This window comes from Danio rerio, chromosome 14 (genome assembly GCF_049306965.1).
Source record: "Danio rerio strain Tuebingen ecotype United States chromosome 14, GRCz12tu, whole genome shotgun sequence".
NCBI classification, from domain to species: Eukaryota; Metazoa; Chordata; class Actinopteri; order Cypriniformes; family Danionidae; genus Danio; species Danio rerio.
The window spans coordinates 13,378,531-13,397,302 of record NC_133189.1 but is presented as its reverse complement, the minus strand read 5'-3'; the positions used below and the strand labels follow the sequence as shown (position 1 = coordinate 13,397,302).

The following is an 18,772-nucleotide window of genomic DNA, read 5'->3' as shown; positions in this document are numbered from 1 at the left end:
TTTTATCATTTCTAGCCATCAATAATAAACTGCAGTCACTTGATAGAGATTGACTATTATAGATTTCAAACATTATATCTACAAAGGAATTCTGTTATAATGCTTTTCTGTTATTTCATAATCTGTACTGTAATGATGTACTGTTTCATTTATGCACAACCAATAAAACCACGCCTTATTGTGGACTTCAAATAAAACGTATTGGTTTCAAATAGCTTAATATAATATATATCACAAATTATTATACTATATTTGCTCAAATCAAAATTAAAATAAGGCATACAGTGACAGAAACAGCATGATGAAAAAATAAGAACAGGGACAGTTGAATTAAGAGTAGCATAACACAATGAGTTGTGTTTTCAATGGAATATGGAGTTACATAGAGTAGAAAGGTAACAAAGGGAATGTGGAAGAGAATTTCAAATGTTTGGATGAATTGTTTTTTTTTTCTTAGCAGAAATGTGGAATATTTAGACTTTTTTCCCTCAGTCGTTATGGTTGGCTTTACTGGTATGCTTGCTTAGTAGATGGCATGTTGATTTGTATTTTCACTGTGATGTTTTTGTGATTTAATCCATTTGAAATTATAACAGTTCTTTTATGGCACCCATGCTTGTCCAGTCTGATTTGCAAGTGAAAGTGTTACAATAAGAGGATGAACGTTCAGTGACAGAAGTGTTTTGTGGGCACAGACTGTCGGTATTTCTCACTCGAAATCACTTTGATTTAAAAAGCAAGTTCCCTTGGCAACAGAGAATAATAACCCCAGCACTGTAGAGGAACTAATAAGTGTCAGGAAAACAGCATGAATAATTTCCAAATTTTAAAGATTTAGTAAGTTATTAAAAAGTCAAACACATATTATTCAGTTATTTGAAACTTTAATATTGGGCGTCACTGTGGTGCATGATCGCCTTACAGCAAGAAGGTCGCTGGTTCGAGCCCTGGCTGGGTCAGTTGGCATTTCTGTGTGGAGTTTGCATGTTCTCCCCGTGTTGGTGTGGGTTTCCTCCAAGTGCTCTGGTTTCCTCCACTAGTCCAAAGATGTTGTATAGGTGAATTAGGTAAGCAATTGTGTGAATGAGTGTGTTTGATAGATGTTTCCATGTGATGGGTTGCAGCTGGAAGGGCATCCACTGTGGTTCATTTCGCTGTGACGATCCCAGATTAATAAAGGGACTAAGCCGAAAAGAAAATAAATGAATGAATGAACTTTAATATCACCATTGGGAAATAATGTTTTGAGTACAACATTATTATTATTAATATTAACAATAATAAAAATAATAAAATATTGAGTGTCAATTTCTTTATCACACAAATAGAGAATACACTCTTTAAAATTATGCTTTCATTTTTATTGTTAATACTGTGATGCCATAAAGTAGACAAAGTGTAGGGTTCCACAAAGAGCAGTTTATTGAATAAATCTTTGAAGTTATCTATTTGTCATAACTTAACACATAAAGGACCTACATTTATAGGAGAATACTTTGTGAAATTCAGGGAAGCCATGTATAAAATAGATATATTGTTCTTAACATTAGCAATGACAGAACTTAAATATTTGACACCTATTAAGGCAATTTATTTTAATGCAAGTCCTATAAAAGCTGTGTCTGATATGACCTTAAGTTGTATTTACACAGATGGTCCATGCCATGAAAGCATGTATGAGGAACAATTTTAAAATTCTACTTAAAAGTCCTGTTGCCCTCTGTCACAAGTTCATTCATTCAACAAATTCCTCCAAAACAGATCAATCATTTAAGCACAAAGCAAGAGAAAAAGTCACAAAAGCACTAGTAAAGCAAAACTCCAGAATATTTTTTAAAACTCAACATAACAGAAATGTAGTGTGAATTGCAGTGTACTGTAAATAACTGTTTATATATATATATATATTTGATTCAGTAAATGTGGATCTTTCTGGTAAATGTTCTGATCTTGGCTGTGTATTATAACAACAAAATTTTGTTAAAATGATTTCACAACTAATTTGATGATTACTGTAAAATAAAAAAATGTATGGCCCATTTCTACTGAGTGGTACGGTACGGTTCGGTTCATTACGTTTTTATGGGTGTTTCCACTGTCAAAGGGTACCTAAAAGCAAACAGTACTGTACCACTTTATGGTCACCCTTTGCAAAGGGTACTAACAGGCCCAATTGATACCATAAGCCGGAGCTAGACGAGCAGCTGACCACTATTGGTTTACAGAGATATGTCACTTGCAGAAGCAGGAGAATGAAAACAAAGGAAACGCCATTTTAAAAAACACAACCAAGACATTACACGTAATAATATATACATATGTGATTCTTCAGCACAAGCTGGATCCAGATCCACAGGTGGCACTGTTTGGGGTTACTTCAGAGGATATACAGTTGCCTTCTTCAAAATGTAAAATCATTTCATTTTCGACTTTATTGGCACGTAGGGCTATTTTGCTAAAATGGAAGGATTCTCATCCTCCCACTCATGCTCAGTGGATTAGAGAAATTATGTCTTGTCTTCATTTAGAAAAAATCAGGTTTTCATTAAGAGGGTCGGAGGGAAAATTTTTTAAGGTGTGGCAACCTTTTATTGATTTTGTGGAAAATCTCAAATAATTTGATTTTTCTATACATATGGTCTGTATGGTTATATGTTAGCTGAATAAATGCTTTTTCCTTATTTTAAATTTATTTTATTTTATTTTTTATATATTTTTTTATGTTTTTATTAATTTTTCTTGTGTGTTTTTTTTTTATTTATTTATTATTTATTTATTTATTTATTTATTGTTATTATGGTTATAATAATAATTATTTCTTTGTATTTGTATTTAAACCTACATGTACAATTGTATATTTGCTAATTTTTGGCTAATGTGAGCGCTATCCCGCTGTTGGATTGGTATGGGTTTGGGGTTTGTATTGTTGTTCTTTCATATTTGAAAAACTGAAACTCAATAAAAAATATTGAAACAAAAAAAATATATATATATATACATATAATATACATATAATAACAAACTATAGTCGACCCGAGCTCAAACAAACCATGTAATCGTATTGATGTACAGCCGCAAATCTGCGGTGTCCTGTTGTTGTTTTACGAGCTCGTCTAAAAAAATAGTGCTAGCAGTTTCACTTTCTCGCTTGCGCTATCTGCGTGTCTGAAATAACAAACTTTTTGAGCTCATATAATGTGCTCATGATCATTGAAGTGCTCTGACATCTGATCCTTTCAGAAAAGAGACAAATGCGTGAGTGAAGCTCGAAAAACAAAGGAGGAGCCAGTAAAAAACGAATGAAGCAAATGATGCTTCTGCAACCGAAAACATGAACAAACTGTCGTGTTTAACTATTATCTTCGCCATTTGGACTTTTATGAACTCGGAATGACAAAATTACTTTCTAACAAGAGGCTACATGTGCTGCTGAAGATACACATATGAGAGGTTTGCACTGACTGGGTTATGTTTCGTGTTGTTTTAGAACCCAAATAAGGACTAAATGTATGTTGTGTGTAGTTTTTCTGTAATTAGTAACATATTAGAGATGCTAAGGGTCTGTATGTGTTCATATATGCTGCATTTATTTATTTATTTTAAATAATTGCAAACGTTGAAATCTTGATAAAGGTAACCCGCACCGTACCGTACTGTACCACTCTGTGGAAACAGGCCATTATAGCACGTGAAAATCTTGGAAATGCAATGAGTGCTTGAGTAATTGTAAGGTCATAAGAGATTTTGTAGGAAGACACATACTTATTGGAAAATCAGTGGATCACATACATTAAAATTTATGTATAATGCAAAGAAAATTAACATCGTAAATGGTTTATTAAAGTTTTAACTGTAATCAAAGGTTTTGAACCGTTTTGATGGAGTTGAGCTGCACATTTAATTTTGCAGTGAGTTGGTTAGCTGTAGTTTTATGTTTTTTAAATACAATCTGGGTTAGCATCCGGACATCCCTTTTAGACAGCCTGCTCCTTAAAACAGAGATTTTCCAGGGCCATGCTTGAAACCAAGGGGTATGGAAATTTTACCAGCTACAATAGCAACATGGCTTCACCCATGAGTCAGGAGATTTTACCCACGAGTCAGTAGGAATTTTACTACAAACAAGCATATGATTTAATACATTCATAACAGCATTCGTGTTTTACCATCATACTTAAAAAAATATTTAAAAAAGGCATTGCTGTCTTGTCACAGATGTGCCAGCTAGATAAGGACCAACAATTTGTCCTCTTTTGAACTCTTTTGAACTTTTGAAATGTCACCCATATTGTGTGCATTGCAATATTTTAAGCAAAACTGTGCTATTACACTTACTGGTGTATTGTGCAATTGATAAAGGCATGTAAATCTCTCTCTCTCTCTCTCTCTCTCTCTCTCTCTCTCTCTCTCTCTCTCTCTATATATATATATATATATATATATATATATATATATATATATATATATATATATATATATATATATATATATATATATATATGCACACGCACACAGATAAAGTCAGAATTATTAGCGCCCCTGTTTATTTTTTTTTTACCAATTTCTGTTTAATGGAGGGAAGATTGTTTCAGCAAATTTCTAAGCATAATAGTTTTAGTAACCTATTTCTAATAACTGATTTGTTTTATCTTTGCCATGATGACAGTAAATAATATTGGACTAAATATTTTTCAAGACACTTCTATACAGCTTAAAGCGACATTTAAAGGCTTAACTAGGTTAATAAGGTTAACTAGGCAGGTTAGGGTAATTAGGCAAGTTATTCTATATCAATGGTTTGTTCTGTAGATTATCGAAAAAAAAATTTGCTTAAAGGGGCTAATAATTTTGTCCCAAAAATGTTTTTAAAAAAATTAATAACTGCTTTTATTCTAGCCGAAATAAAACAAATAAGACTTTCTCCAGAAGAAAAAATATTATCAGACATACTGTGAAAATTTCCTTGCTCTGTTAAAAATATATATATAAAGGTCTTATAGCTCCAGCCTGATTTGTGAGCACAATGTGCAGCTGCAGGTCCTTAATGAGCTCCTTTGTTTTGAGCCATGACTGTCCACAAACCAACAGCAGTAAGCTTCTGTTTTTTACCTGTTGAGTTTTTAAAGCAGCTGGTCCCAATGAATCAGGGTGATTAGGATGCTTTGAAAAAGCTTAGGCTATTTGGAATGGTATAGAACTTTGTTTTTTTCGCATAGACTCTGACAATTCACAAAGGGTATGAATATTTTTTTAATGCTACCTTTTGTTCAAATGTAAATAGAATACAGAGGCTCCATTTTGCATTTTTGGTCATATTTTGTTTTTGGCATCTCCAAAAACAAGCTTGTATGCATCAAGTGAAAACACTTTCAATGTCTAATTATTTGCATTTATTTTACCTAATTATCCCAACGATCCCCATATGATTCGTTCAGCAATTCATTTGTTCCAGAACCCTACCTTAGCGTAAACCTATTCTGTGCTTATTAGACCGATGACATAGTCTGTTGTGATTTGTCTGCTGCGTTAAGCACGAGATAAATGGCCACCATGCTATGATGTAGCACAGAGAGTAGGTGAGAGACCAATGGAGGAATGCAATAAAGTAATGCAATTAAACACCAGCATATTACTCTAATCTTTAACCCAAGTAATAACATTGGCACACATTTAGTATTAATCTACACTGTGGCAAAAGTTGAACTATTTTGAAAATTGACCATGCTGCTCATGTATGAACAGCTGATGATGGCCATAGCAAAGGCAAACAGCAGAGGATCACGAGTTCAGAAACGTGTTTAACTTGGTAAAGGAAGAAGCATGCCTCACTTTTTAAATGTGGTTTTGGATGCAATATGTGAATAGTCCCATGAAGGTTTAACCTGAGAGATACATTACAAGAACTGATCCAACGGTCTGATTACTGTGGCACTGTTGTGAAAATTAACTTTAACCCTTTATTCCCCGTAGTTGAATCTCCATCTGTCAGTGAACGTCAGCTTCACGCTATAATCAGTCCCATGATCCCCCACTGACCCACGCTCCGCTAGTGCGTGAAGGGAAAGCCCGTTCACATTTTACCGGAACTGGTACTACATATTTGGTGATGTACTGTATAACGTTGATGCTTTCAAGCAATAGGTCCGAACCCAACCCTATTCATTCATTTGACTCTGAGTCGACTATTTCTTTAACGAATAAATAGTTTTAAGAATGGCGCACTTTCAGATTTTAAACCCCAGCTAAATGTTTTTTTTATTTACTTAGTGCTATTACATACTGCATGGAAGGTCATATTCAAAAACACATAATAGTGGCTCTTTAAATATTTTTTCCACATTGATGCCTCTTGTACATTGTCTTATTATCTTTTGTCATATGCAGTCAACCAACTTGCTGGTTGAATAAATGTAAATCTAAGTCAGAAAAAAATGCACATGATGTTTAGTTATGTATTATAAGTTGCATACATAGCTGCATGTTTTGTAAGTAAGTGGTAGTAACTTGTTATTGTCAGCACTCTAATGGACAAATGCAACACCAATATATCCCTAATTTGATTTTAGAACAACCTTTTTTAACCACTAAGGAACCATAAAAAGTAAACACTGACTTCAGTAAATTAACTCCTCAAAGGTGACAGCTACACTTTTAATTTTACTTTTCAAAAGCAACACAATGTATCAAAAGCATGCTGGGTAAAATGTTGTTGTGGCACTTAGTTGGTTTGACAACATGTGCTAAAATCATCGTAGTTGTTTCAGATGGTTTCTTTTTACCCATACAAATAATGATATATACTAAGTTTGCTCAACAGAAAAGAATTAATACAAAGGTGGTTTTCATTGTGCATCACTGTCAGAGTAATTGCCCCCAATTGTTTAACTGTTGTTTCCAAAATGTGTTATTTGCAGTTGAATGAGTATAGTGGCAAGTATGGTTATAGGTAAGTAAAACTAGCAAGCAAATTAGATACATAGCATACTGTACATTTCTTTGCTTACTTGACTATGATGTGATATTGGATTAAGTGAATATGAGTATGAGTGATTGAATATGAGTGATTTGTAACTTAAAGTTTTATAAATAGCCAAGTGTAACATTTCTTTAAACTACTCCGAGTCTATGTTTCACTATTTTACTTGCTTTTCATGATGGTTGCTCTATATAAAATCAGTGCATATTAAATGAATTTGTCACATGGGAGTAGATGTCTTTTAAGGTGAATCTATTTAAAGGAACTGATGTTCCTTCAAGGCTTAAGCAGTGTCACATCTCTTTCTGTACGTTTTTTTTTTATTTTTTTTATAAAGAACAAAAGCTCTACAGCCCACATTCTCACAGCAAAATGTTATTAACAAAATCAGTTCTCTCTTTGCTAACTTGTTTTTGAGAAAATAGGATCCATGTAATTATTTTCTGACAAACAAGTAAATTTTGTTGAGCAAATGTAGCTCCAAAGAGCATAAATTCACTGTAAATTAGACACCTGAATAGTCAGCAAGACAGTTAAGGAATGATGGGAACGGTTGGTCAGTTGGTTGGTTGATTGTTTGCTTGCTTGTTTCGTTTGTTTTATCTGTTTGAGTATCTCACTGCTTCACTGCCCCTTAGGAAAGAGATGTATGTTTGGCTTTTAATCCCAAACTGTTTTGTTGTTCAGCTGGTTTGCTGTCAGGTTATCAATCAATTATTTGATTAATTGCTAATTGCCATGAAACAAACCAATGTTTATGAATTATCGAGAAAAGATTTTCATAAAATTCTAATTGATTGTTGGAATGATGTTATGTTTTGAGATGTTTGGATTTCTTTATTTAAGAAATAATTTTTTGAACCAGCAAATAATCGTTATTTTAAGGTTATTTAATGTAAAAGTCATCTAGAGAGCTATTGTAATACAGTATATATGTCAAACAAGCACACTATTACATTGTAACATTCCATCACATTGTAAAATATTCTGGCATAAATTAAAAGCTCACACAAGCAAAATAAATATTTGTAAAATTGCAATTCACCTCTACTGCCTATTGATTGAGTTGAGTTTCTGAATCAATTAAGTATTTTGATCACTGCATTGAGTACAAGGATACATTTGAGATAATGGCCATATTTATATTATAATTTGCCATAAAAAATCACCTTTGATGTGCACTTTGAAGACATGGCAAATATTAGATTAGATTCAACTTTATTGTCATTACACATGTACAAGTACAATGCAACGAAATGCAGTTTAGGTCTAACCAGCAGTGCAATAGCAGCAAGTGCAGGATACAGGAATAAGTTATAAAGTGCAGCTATAGAAAACTATGGTGATATTTACAGATGGATGTACTATGAACATTATATACAGGTTGGATAAGCTATGAACAGATTTACAATATATGAATATATGTGCAGGTTGCTATTGATAAACAGTAGTGTTCAGATAGATAAACATGATAACAAGTGTATATGTTACAATATATGAATATATGTACAGGTTGCTATTAATAGTCATATTAATATGATGACAAAGCAAATATGATGACAAAGCAAACAACACATTTAAGTATGTTTTGTGGAAATTAATTTAGCACCCAAATACATTTTTCAATCTGTCACTCCTCACTGTAATGAGATATGAATCTTCTGAGAAAGCAAACATTATTTCTGGGAGAACAGCACATATTTATATTTACAGAAAGCGTTGGACTTGAGATTTTAACATAATCATCTTAATAGAACACATCTGTTGTGACTGCAAATATTTACATTTTATCTTAGTCACCACAAAATAATTGTATCTTTTTATTTATAAGCCAGTTACTTGTATTTATAAAAATTAGAAATAATAATTTTTTTACCATTAGACCTGGTTATATTCACACACACACACACTGTTGCCACACAACTGTGCTTCAACCACTTATAATATGATTTTTGGTCCCCTTTAAGCAAACAGCTTGTTATTTGACATGAACAGTATTTGTAAAAAAATATAATAATAAAATATTAGCAAACAAACTCTAATTGCTTTCTAATTTTACATTTCTCATTGTGTACCAGGGCAATGTCAACAGCTGACACCTACCTCTGAATCATAGTCAACGGTTGAAATTTAATGTCTTTGTTTTTTTATTTGTTTTGTTTGGGAATCTGAATAGAATTTTCCTCTTAATACTTCTAATATTGCCATTCGCTGATGGAAATGATACAGCCTAATTGATATCAAGTTACTATGCCTTGTCAGGCTTTTTCCTCTGTATTTTTAAGACTGAAGTGTCATGAAATGTGCATTTGCTATTAGCAAAAGGGTTTTTGCTTGTCACATTTCAGCCATTCTGTTTGTGATGAGAGCTGGTAGGTTTGATTGTTTCAAAGTTCATTTGAAATTTGTTTAGGCAATTTGCCTGACTAAACTTGTGGTATTTTATTTTAAAAACCTAAATTAATTTATTAAAATATTCTATCAAACATTAAAGTAAGAGGTATATAAACACTATAAGCACAAACACTGGTACTCTGTAAAGTCAATTTGATGTAAGCATAAATGCAATGTTGTAAATAGTTTTGTACCAAGCTTACATACTTTAGCTTTCATTTGTGTGAATGCAATTACATAACTTCAGTTTTTAGGAATGTGTTTCTTCTTCCTACATTACCGTGACTTACAGAAATGCATTTGAAAGTGACTTTGAAGCCATTAATTAGTGACACAAGCTAAACAAGATTTGAGCATGCTAATCCTCTAGGCAGACCTTTGGATTTGAAATACATTTTCTCACCCAAGACTAAGACAGTTGTGCTACTTTGAAGTATGGTTGAAAAGAGGTTAAAGGGGAAAGGATGGTGGTATTTAATTACTTCTGTTTTTCCATTATGCAATTCAAGGCCTAAAGTTACAGGTGCATTCAAAGTTACTACAGTTCAAAGAACAGACACACTGTAAAACCTGATAAGTTAACTCAAACCATTTAGGGAACTGGTTGCAGCAAACCAAATGTTTTGAGTACTGTAAACTTTTTGAATCATATAAACTTATATTATTAAAGTTGGTATCATCAAACATTTAGGGTATCAGTAACTTGAACATTTTAAGTTTAGTTATCAAATCTGAACAGTTTGAGTCGCTACAGAGTTGTTTGAACCTAATTTATTATATTCCTGAACACAAACTTATTTGAACATAAAGCATAAAGATACACATGTAAACAAGAAATTACATAAAAAGGAGGTATTCTAGTCAAGCATATCAAATAAAATGCAAATTATGCATTAAACAATTGGTTGATGCATAAAGACTAAATGTTATCAATCAATCAATCAATCAATCAATGTCAACATTACCTTTTTCACAATTTAAAGGTAAAAAAAACTTAAACTTTTTTAGGGTGGTTGATGTAAAGGTTGTGTATATTTACTCAACCTTGACTTGATCCAAACCAGTTTTTTTTTTTTTTTTTTTTTGTACTTCTGGTTTTGAATAATCTTCAAACTTATTTTGTGTATAACAGAAGTCAGAAACACAAAAAGGCTTGGAACTACTTGAGGTTGAGTAAATAGTAAATAAATTTTCAGTTTTGGATGAACTATCCCTTTAAGGGTATGACATTCAGAAAGATTTCCTTTAATTTGATAAACAAAAGATGAAAGCATAAAAATACCTTTAACAAAAAAATTGGTATAATACATGAGGGTGCATAAATTGATTATATAGGTATCATTGATGATTTAACTATCCCTTTAAAATTACTGAAATATTACTCATACAGTGGGTTTTTGGTAAATATTAAATACATGTTTTTTTCTTATATAAAAATATTTATAAATATTTCTTTAATATATTCATTACAATATCTGTTGCCATAAAATTTAACCAGATTTTGGTAAAAAACCAAAAGATTTTTTTAGGACTGCTAAATAATTCTAAAACAATTAATTACCACTTTTATTTCATTAAAATGTTTAGCTTAACGTTAATGTTTAGCTAAAAAAAAAGGGGGGGGGGGTTTGAAACATAAGAGCAGAGTTACATGTAATATTTTGGTTATTACACATAACTCATCTTTCAGTTTTTTTTCCTTTGGTATAAAAGTTATCAGCAATAGCCCAAAAATCAAGGAATTGGTCAAACTTTAGAAAAGGTTTCTTTACTTAATGTCAGTTAATGTATTTACTAACCTTTATTAAGTATGAACAACACATGTTTAGCATTTTTTAAAACAATAGTTCACTAATTACTATTGCTTTAGTAAAATCAAAATTTTGGTTGTTAACGTTAGTCAATATTAGTTATCAAGGTTTAACAATCCACAACTTTTAATAATGTTAACAAACATAAATACATGTTGTAATAAATGTATTATGCATTGTTTGTCCATAACAGTAAATATACAGACTTACTTTTACTAATGGAATCTTATTGCAGTTAATCAAAATTAGTTTATCGTAAGAATTTTTGTTTTCTCTCATGAAGGAACCTCATCATTCTCCATTAACCACCCATTTTGAATTTTGTTGGCCCTGCTAACTTTAATTTCTTTAGGTCTTAATTATGCATCACACGGAAGTTAATATAAATGCATCATAATTTCAAGTTTGTCCATACAGATCCGATTATTTTAAATGAGAGTTCTCATATTGGCCTTTAACATTAGATTTAGCATTAGTTTCTGCCGTTTGAGTGACAATGAAAATGAAGACCATGAATTGTTCAACAAAATTTGCACGTGACTTATATATTTTAAACTATCAGAAAATACAGCGGCACAAATTAATTTTACACTGCAAAAACATGGATGAATTACTTACATTAAATAATGACATAATTAAGAACCTTTAGGTAACATTTTTAGCCTTGGAAATAGCCTAAACTGCATAACCTGGCTGATTGACCTTAAGACAATAGCCCCTTTCACACATACAGACCTTTCCGGAAAATTACCGGCAATTTTCCGGAAAGGTTGTATGTGTGAACAGGTCCTTTTTGAAAATACCGGTAAATTCGTTCTGGCTATTTTCCGGAAAGAGAAGTTGTAACATTACCGGCAATTTGCCGGAATGCTGCGCTGTGTGAATGCAGAAGGAATATTTCCGGAATAAGCGCGTGCACGTCTAGAACGTGCTGACGTAAGACGTCTGCTTTAGCCAATCACAACAGTCAGACGCATTTACGTCCGCGCGGTTTATGAGAATAAAAGCCTTTGAATATTTTTCCAGACACATTTAGCTGCTAAAAGTTAGTCAGATCATGTTTATATGTTCTTCTTAATGCCAACTGTGTAAATAATCATCGATGAGATGCTTATGATAAGCCGTTGTTTGTTTACCTTCAAGCTTTGCGTGTGCCCATGAAACAGCCTGTGAGCGCCTGCACACGCACATATTATGAACATCTCAACATGCGAAAGTGATCCTGCGAAAGTTGTTTACAATATTGATCATCCACAGAGTTTGTAATTTAGTCAAATGTTTACAAATACAAGCGCAGCCGTTTAAAGCTCATTTGTGGTGAATGATGTCAGAATTTACCGGTATTTTGGAATGGATGTGTGAATGCTCTTTTCCGGAAAAATTCCGTAACGTCCTTACCTGTGTGAACAGCGCTTTTTTGAATATACCGGTAAAGTCGTTCCGTAAATTTTCCGGATATTTACCGGTATCACTGTGTGAAAGGGGCTAATGTAACATTGCAACAAAACTTTAAAACATTTAAAAGTAAAATAAATATATTGAAGAAGATCACGGTACTTAGCTGGAAATAATATTCTGTTAGCCATTGATTCTCTCCTCTGACTCTGCACACTGCGGCTGTGGGGGATGGGCACCACTGGCTACATGTGGGTCTCGAGGGTGGAAAATGAGCAAGTTTTCCATTTGGATGCCAAAATTCTGTGCTATTTTTTTTTCTATTTCACAGATAGAGATTTATCAAGTTATCACAAAACTTTTTTAAAGAGTGAATAGTTCTTAACTACTTATATCAGTAAAGAACCTTTATTACAATTTTTCGGTGTACTTATTTGTAATGTCTTTTAAGTATCATTTTTTGTCTGCTACATTTTATATCCTAATTTTGCAAAACTGTACTCTTATGACTGGTTTTGTGGTCCAGGGTCACAAATACTTAAAACTGCATTTAAGTATTTTTCATTTATATACTGAGAGAAATATCTTAGTATTTTACCAATACTTGTTATTGGACATATACGTAACATTGAATTATGTTTTCCAAGCACACTTATATTGTAGTTGTTTTTACTTATTTAATTAAATTGTTTTCATTTTAATTTAATACATATTTTGTTGTAATTTAGTAGCCTATTATCTTCTGACTTTTCCATTTCTCTATGGCATTAATGAGCACTGCTGTGTGTAAAAGCTGAATTTGTTTTATCTTTTTTGATTTGGAATCTAAAAAAACGTGGTGTTCATGAATAATGTGCTGCAGATGACATAAGTTGATTATTATGTCTGTATCTTGTATCTGTCAGGCCACTTCAGTCATGTTTATTCTTGTTTTGGTGCCATAGTCACCAGTGTTTGTGAGAACGGATCAGCCACAACGAAAACCCAGTGAACCTTTGATAGTTCTGTAAATTGCCGCATGCTGCAGTTCTCTATGTTGAGCTCAATGCAGCAGAGTTGCTCTGAGGTGGGGGAGTTTGTAGACTAGTTCTATCAGTTGCAGAGGGACACAGTTTCAACGATCAAGCCCCAATGGAACTCCTCAATTATGCCCTGGATAAGCTGCCCATTACATTACAAACCACAGGGGAGGTCAAATAACTTCAGCATGGATAGCGTTCCTCATACTTGGGGTAAGATGAAGGAGGAGGCATTCAAGATGAATCCATAGAATCTTGATGAACTCTGGGAGTCCTGCAAGAATGCTTTCTTTTCAATTCCAGATGATTTTATTAAATATTATTTGAGTCATTGCATAGATGTATGAATGCCGTCGTCCAAACTCATTGTAGTCATACACAAGATTTTTTTTCCCACTGCGCTTTTTACTCTATACTGTACATTATTTCTGTTAAGTGACAAGAATTTTGTCTAAGCAAAGTCAGACCTTACTGTTCTAATTAAATAATTAAAAATTAAGGCATGATTATATTTTATTTTGGTAAAATAAGCACAATCTAGAGGGCTTTGCCTTTCATATAAGCTACTTCTGATACAAAATGATCAAATAGAAGTCAAGTTATTGTTTGCCGTTCCATAAACTTGGATAGGTGACAAGACTTTTGTCTGGTAGTGTAGGTACAGTACCCAACCCTAATTAAATGTCATGTTGTATTTTTCTGGATAAACTGCTCTTCTGCTTCATGAAACACATAAGGCTCAGTATTGGTTCTTAAATGTATTTGCATTGTAGAAAAATGTGTTTGTTTTCATTGGCCATATATGCGGCTGAAACAGCTAGCTTAGTGCATACCAATTTTTTCTTTAATTGAATATCGATTTTTTTCCTTAATTAAATATTTAATGTTACTTTAATTGAGCATAAGCAGCATAGCAAAAATAGACTCGGAGCTCATGCACCGCTCCTGCTTGCCGCTTATGCCATGCTCCTGCGTTTGTTCTGAATCCACCCTATTTCATGACATGCACACTGAAAAAAAAATGTGCTGCTCACATGTCAATCACGCTGCGGTGTTAAACTGGCCTCACGGTGTCTCCTGCAGTTGAGAACAGGTAAAATTCAGACACATTATACATTCATTACCTCTTGTACTTAAATGAAACAGATTATTGTAACATGTTATGTAGTCAGCTATTACATTTTTAAAATTAAGTTCCTAAAATTTTCAGTCCTAAAGTTTTTAATAATACTCTACAAGGATTTCTAGATGTTTGTAATGACTAAATAAACACAAAACCCTTAAACTCTTGATGCCACATTAACTTTATCGAATAGAAAATGTAGTGAAATTAATTATTTTGAGCACATATTGGTGTAAAAGGTTGTAGCAGCTGGTTCCAGGTAATGCCTAGTTCTCACTATAGGATTTTAAGCCTGATTTGATACAGATTTGCAAGTTAACAAGCTCACCGACAGATCAGGCTGTGATTTGGGGGAAATCTGCAGGTGTTCGGTGCGCAGCAGTCTTTATGTGTAAACTACTGAATGATGCATCAAAGAGGCTTGCTGAATCATTGCTGACAGCTCACAGATGAAAATCCAATATCTGAATTCACATGGGATCAGACACAGTGATAAGCTGTAGCCAATGAGAGAGAAAGTCATGAGTTGAATAGCTTTGTTCAGGAACTCAACAGAAATCTTTGTGATTGGCCAGAATTTTCATCAATTTATGAATGCTTTTTTATAAAAGCATATTAAAGCCACATCTAAGCAATCAATCTGCTGAAAGTTTTACTGATTGTTTTTAAATGCTTCCTTAAACACTTTCAGAAAGATGTCAAATGTGGTGTTAAAAAGCAGCTAATAGGCTTGTTTGAGATGAACAGAATCTGCACATAACTGATCACTGGTGATCAGTTAGAGATGTGTCTGGCTAGCTCTAATGTTATGCTGATGGTGCCAAAAAACTAGCGACGGTGAGGCAGCTGCATCAGATTGAACAGTCAGGTGCAGTAGCTTTCCACCGACTGCACTCACCAGAAGCACAATAGGAAACATCTTGTTGAAAACAGCTTAGTGCTTATTGGATGAGACTGGCAAATTATATATTTACTAATCCATTACCTTTTTTGTTTAATTATATGCAAGTAAAAACACAACAAACAGTTGTTATGACCTGTGTAAATCAAAAGCAATGTGCTATTGACTTAATGATTTTAGAATTAAAACCTTAAAACATTTCTTGTGTAAAGTAAAAACAGTGGTATTTGGATTGTGTCCACTTCGTCAGCATCCAGATTAAATGCAATCTTCTCATTGCTGATGTTTACAGGCAGCAAAACAGTGAAATTCAGGAAGTTTTGGACTTTAAATGTCTTTTTTTTGAGCCCTCCCCTTACTGCAGCTGCTTACTCTTGTTTACAGTTGAGTCAAGGCAATGCACAACTCAAATAAGCCTAGTGATCAGCACTTTTTCCACCCTCATCATTTCATTGGCTGTGGTTAGGGGCTGGACAGAGTTGTTTTAGTGTTGCTTGAAAGAGTTGTGGATCATCTGTGTGAGCACCAAAGCGATTTAAAGTCTCAAGATTAAGTCATGTGGTCTGAACTAGGGATGGGAAGATTAACCGATATGTATCGATACGCGGTCATGCGCGTGCACGATGCGAGTGCATCGGTTGAGCAGCAGAGGATGAATGAAATTTTGGAAGCAAATCGAGATGCATCGGTTTTTGCGAGATGCATCGATTTTTCCGAGATACAGCTTATATTTTTAATATAGAATGTATTTTTTATTTATTAACAAGTGTTGTCAACCTGTTTTTGGCGCATAATTTAATCGACCTACATAAAGTAAGCCTTAGCAACGGATTTGCGGATGTGTACACTTTCACTACAACTCAGTGTATCAGGTGTGCGGATGAAGCTAGTGGTGCGCCCTCAGAAAGCGCGAGAAGCCAAACAAACATATTCCCCACTGAGTTTTAAATCTAAAGTATGGCAAGCAACATTATGGATTTAAGGATGGACGACATGACAGGACAGATGCAATTTGCAAAAATGTGCCGCGCATCTGTAAAATACGCGGGCAGTACGACTAATCTGATATCTCACTTGAAGCGGCGCCACGGTGTTGTTGTGAAAGAATCTTCCAGTGTTCCTGCATCCCCGGCTTTCGCACTGCTTCAACCAGTTCCAAAAGTGGTGAGAAAAGCATTGCAAGTTTTTTTTTCCATGCGCAACAGTTCTGCTCGCTCTACGCCAATAACGAATGCTATTGCATTGTTCATCTGCAAAGATATTCAGCCTAGTGTCACGGAGAACGAAGGTTTTAAACACCTCCTCCTGTTAATTTTTATTTAATTATAATAATAATAATAATAATATTAATAATAATAATGATAAAAATAATTGGGTGTCACGGTGGCACAGTGGGTAGTTTGACCACCTCACAGCAAGAAGATTGCTGGTTTGTTATATTTTTTTATTAGCCTGTTTACAGTGACAGTGATGTTTCAAAGCAGCATAACACTGCTTGTTCACAACCTTAAGTTTTGAATAATCAGTGGCAAAATATATCTTTGTAAAACTTGTTTTCATAGTTGAAAATTTAAATCACAATTCTTGTTGTGCAATGCTAAATTTATTTATGTTGAAAGAGTGCAAATATATACATATTTTTTTAATATATATTGCACTTATACATTCTGTTTATCTTGAAAATACTTAAATAATATGTGATATATGTTCTAAAATGGCCCTCTACTGTAAACTGACACTCTGGCTCTGAGAGAAGAGCCAGTTTGTAAAAAAAAGTCTTGGTTTTGCTTGGTTTATAAATAATCAAACTCATTCAATGGCACAGCATCCTCTTTCACATAATCTCATAAACTTGATCTAATTAGTTAGTGCTGAAATATCGCATCGTATCGTGATATGGGTGTGAATCGTATCGTGTTGCATCGCAATATGTCACAAATGTATCGCTAATATATCGGATCGTATTCTTTGTATCGAGATGAGTATCGGATCGGCATTATAGCTTAGATGCCCAACCCTAGTCTGAACGGTATAGCGATCTGAAAATGTTAAAGTCATTTGGGGTGAACTAGCAGTGTTTCCTCTAGGATTTTTTCCAACTGTGGCGGCAGGTCTTTTACACAAATCTACCAACTACCTATGGCGTATTTCAATGACAAATGGAGAAATGACATGTGTGCAGTATAATAAGTCGAGATCGCATTTATGTAATACAAGCATATGTGAATCTCTTTGCTTACGCGCTGATTTCCTATGCTCTTGCACAAAACTTCAGATCTTCTTCTGCACTCTCAAATAAACATTGCTGAAGTGCAATTAAGCCCATTTATGTAGTGAGTATGTTTTCAACATTTATAAGATTTGATAGGGATATTTATGAATTTCTCCAATAGACCTACAGAGCAGCATTATTGCGTCCTGAAGTAAAGTGAAACAGCAATAAACTCCAGCAAGAAAAGGTCATTGTATGCAGAACCACAGACCTTTATTAATAAATAAAGTATAATTATGGAAACTGAGTTCATCTTAACTAAGAGCTACGTCATGTTGTCTTGCCTTACGCATCACACACCTGTCAGTTAGTCAGTCTGTCAGCACGTCACCTTAAAGGGTTAAACAAATAACACACAGCACTACTACGGTTACAGAAAAGCTTGCAGTATTATAATTCACTTACCTTTTAATGCATTTTGTTGCGATTATGACCCACTATTAAAAAAACAACAACAACAATGACTGAATGTTTTGGATGAGAGGCTATGTAATGTAGCCATGGCAGTATGAATTTTGGAGTGGGGCCTCGCCTAGCAGAATGAATGTAGCAAAAACCATGACTAGGATTAAGCTTCACAGCACTAACTATGTGCGTGCAAGTGAAAGCAGATCTGAGGTAGAAACTGGCTAAAGCTTTCGGGAGAAATGTGACTTCCACCATTCCAATGAATCATCTGTCAGTGGTTTAAATCAGGAGTTCTTAAACTTTTCAGCCTGTGACCCCTAAAATAATAACACCTGTGACTCGTGACTCCCTCTATGCACAGAGGTGGTTATAAGCATACAAATATTGCACACAATGGTGCACACACACACACACACACACACACTAATAGAAACTATATTAACAAGCTTATTGACGACACAAAAAAGTGCAAC

The 18,772-nt window shown here is 33.8% G+C and overlaps 1 protein-coding gene and 1 long non-coding RNA gene across 8 annotated transcripts in view; one reads left to right on the top strand and one right to left on the bottom strand.

Moving 5' to 3' along the window:
• The window catches only part of gria3b (glutamate receptor, ionotropic, AMPA 3b), a 301,594-nt gene that overhangs the window by 923 nt on the left and 281,899 nt on the right, over positions 1-18,772 (top strand). The window lies entirely within an intron of this gene.
• Positions 9,106-10,622, bottom strand: LOC141377630 (uncharacterized). The gene is made up of 2 exons (XR_012390067.1): positions 9,986-10,622; positions 9,106-9,940 (listed from the first exon to the last, which is right to left on the bottom strand). It is a non-coding gene; the product is annotated as an uncharacterized lncRNA (long non-coding RNA).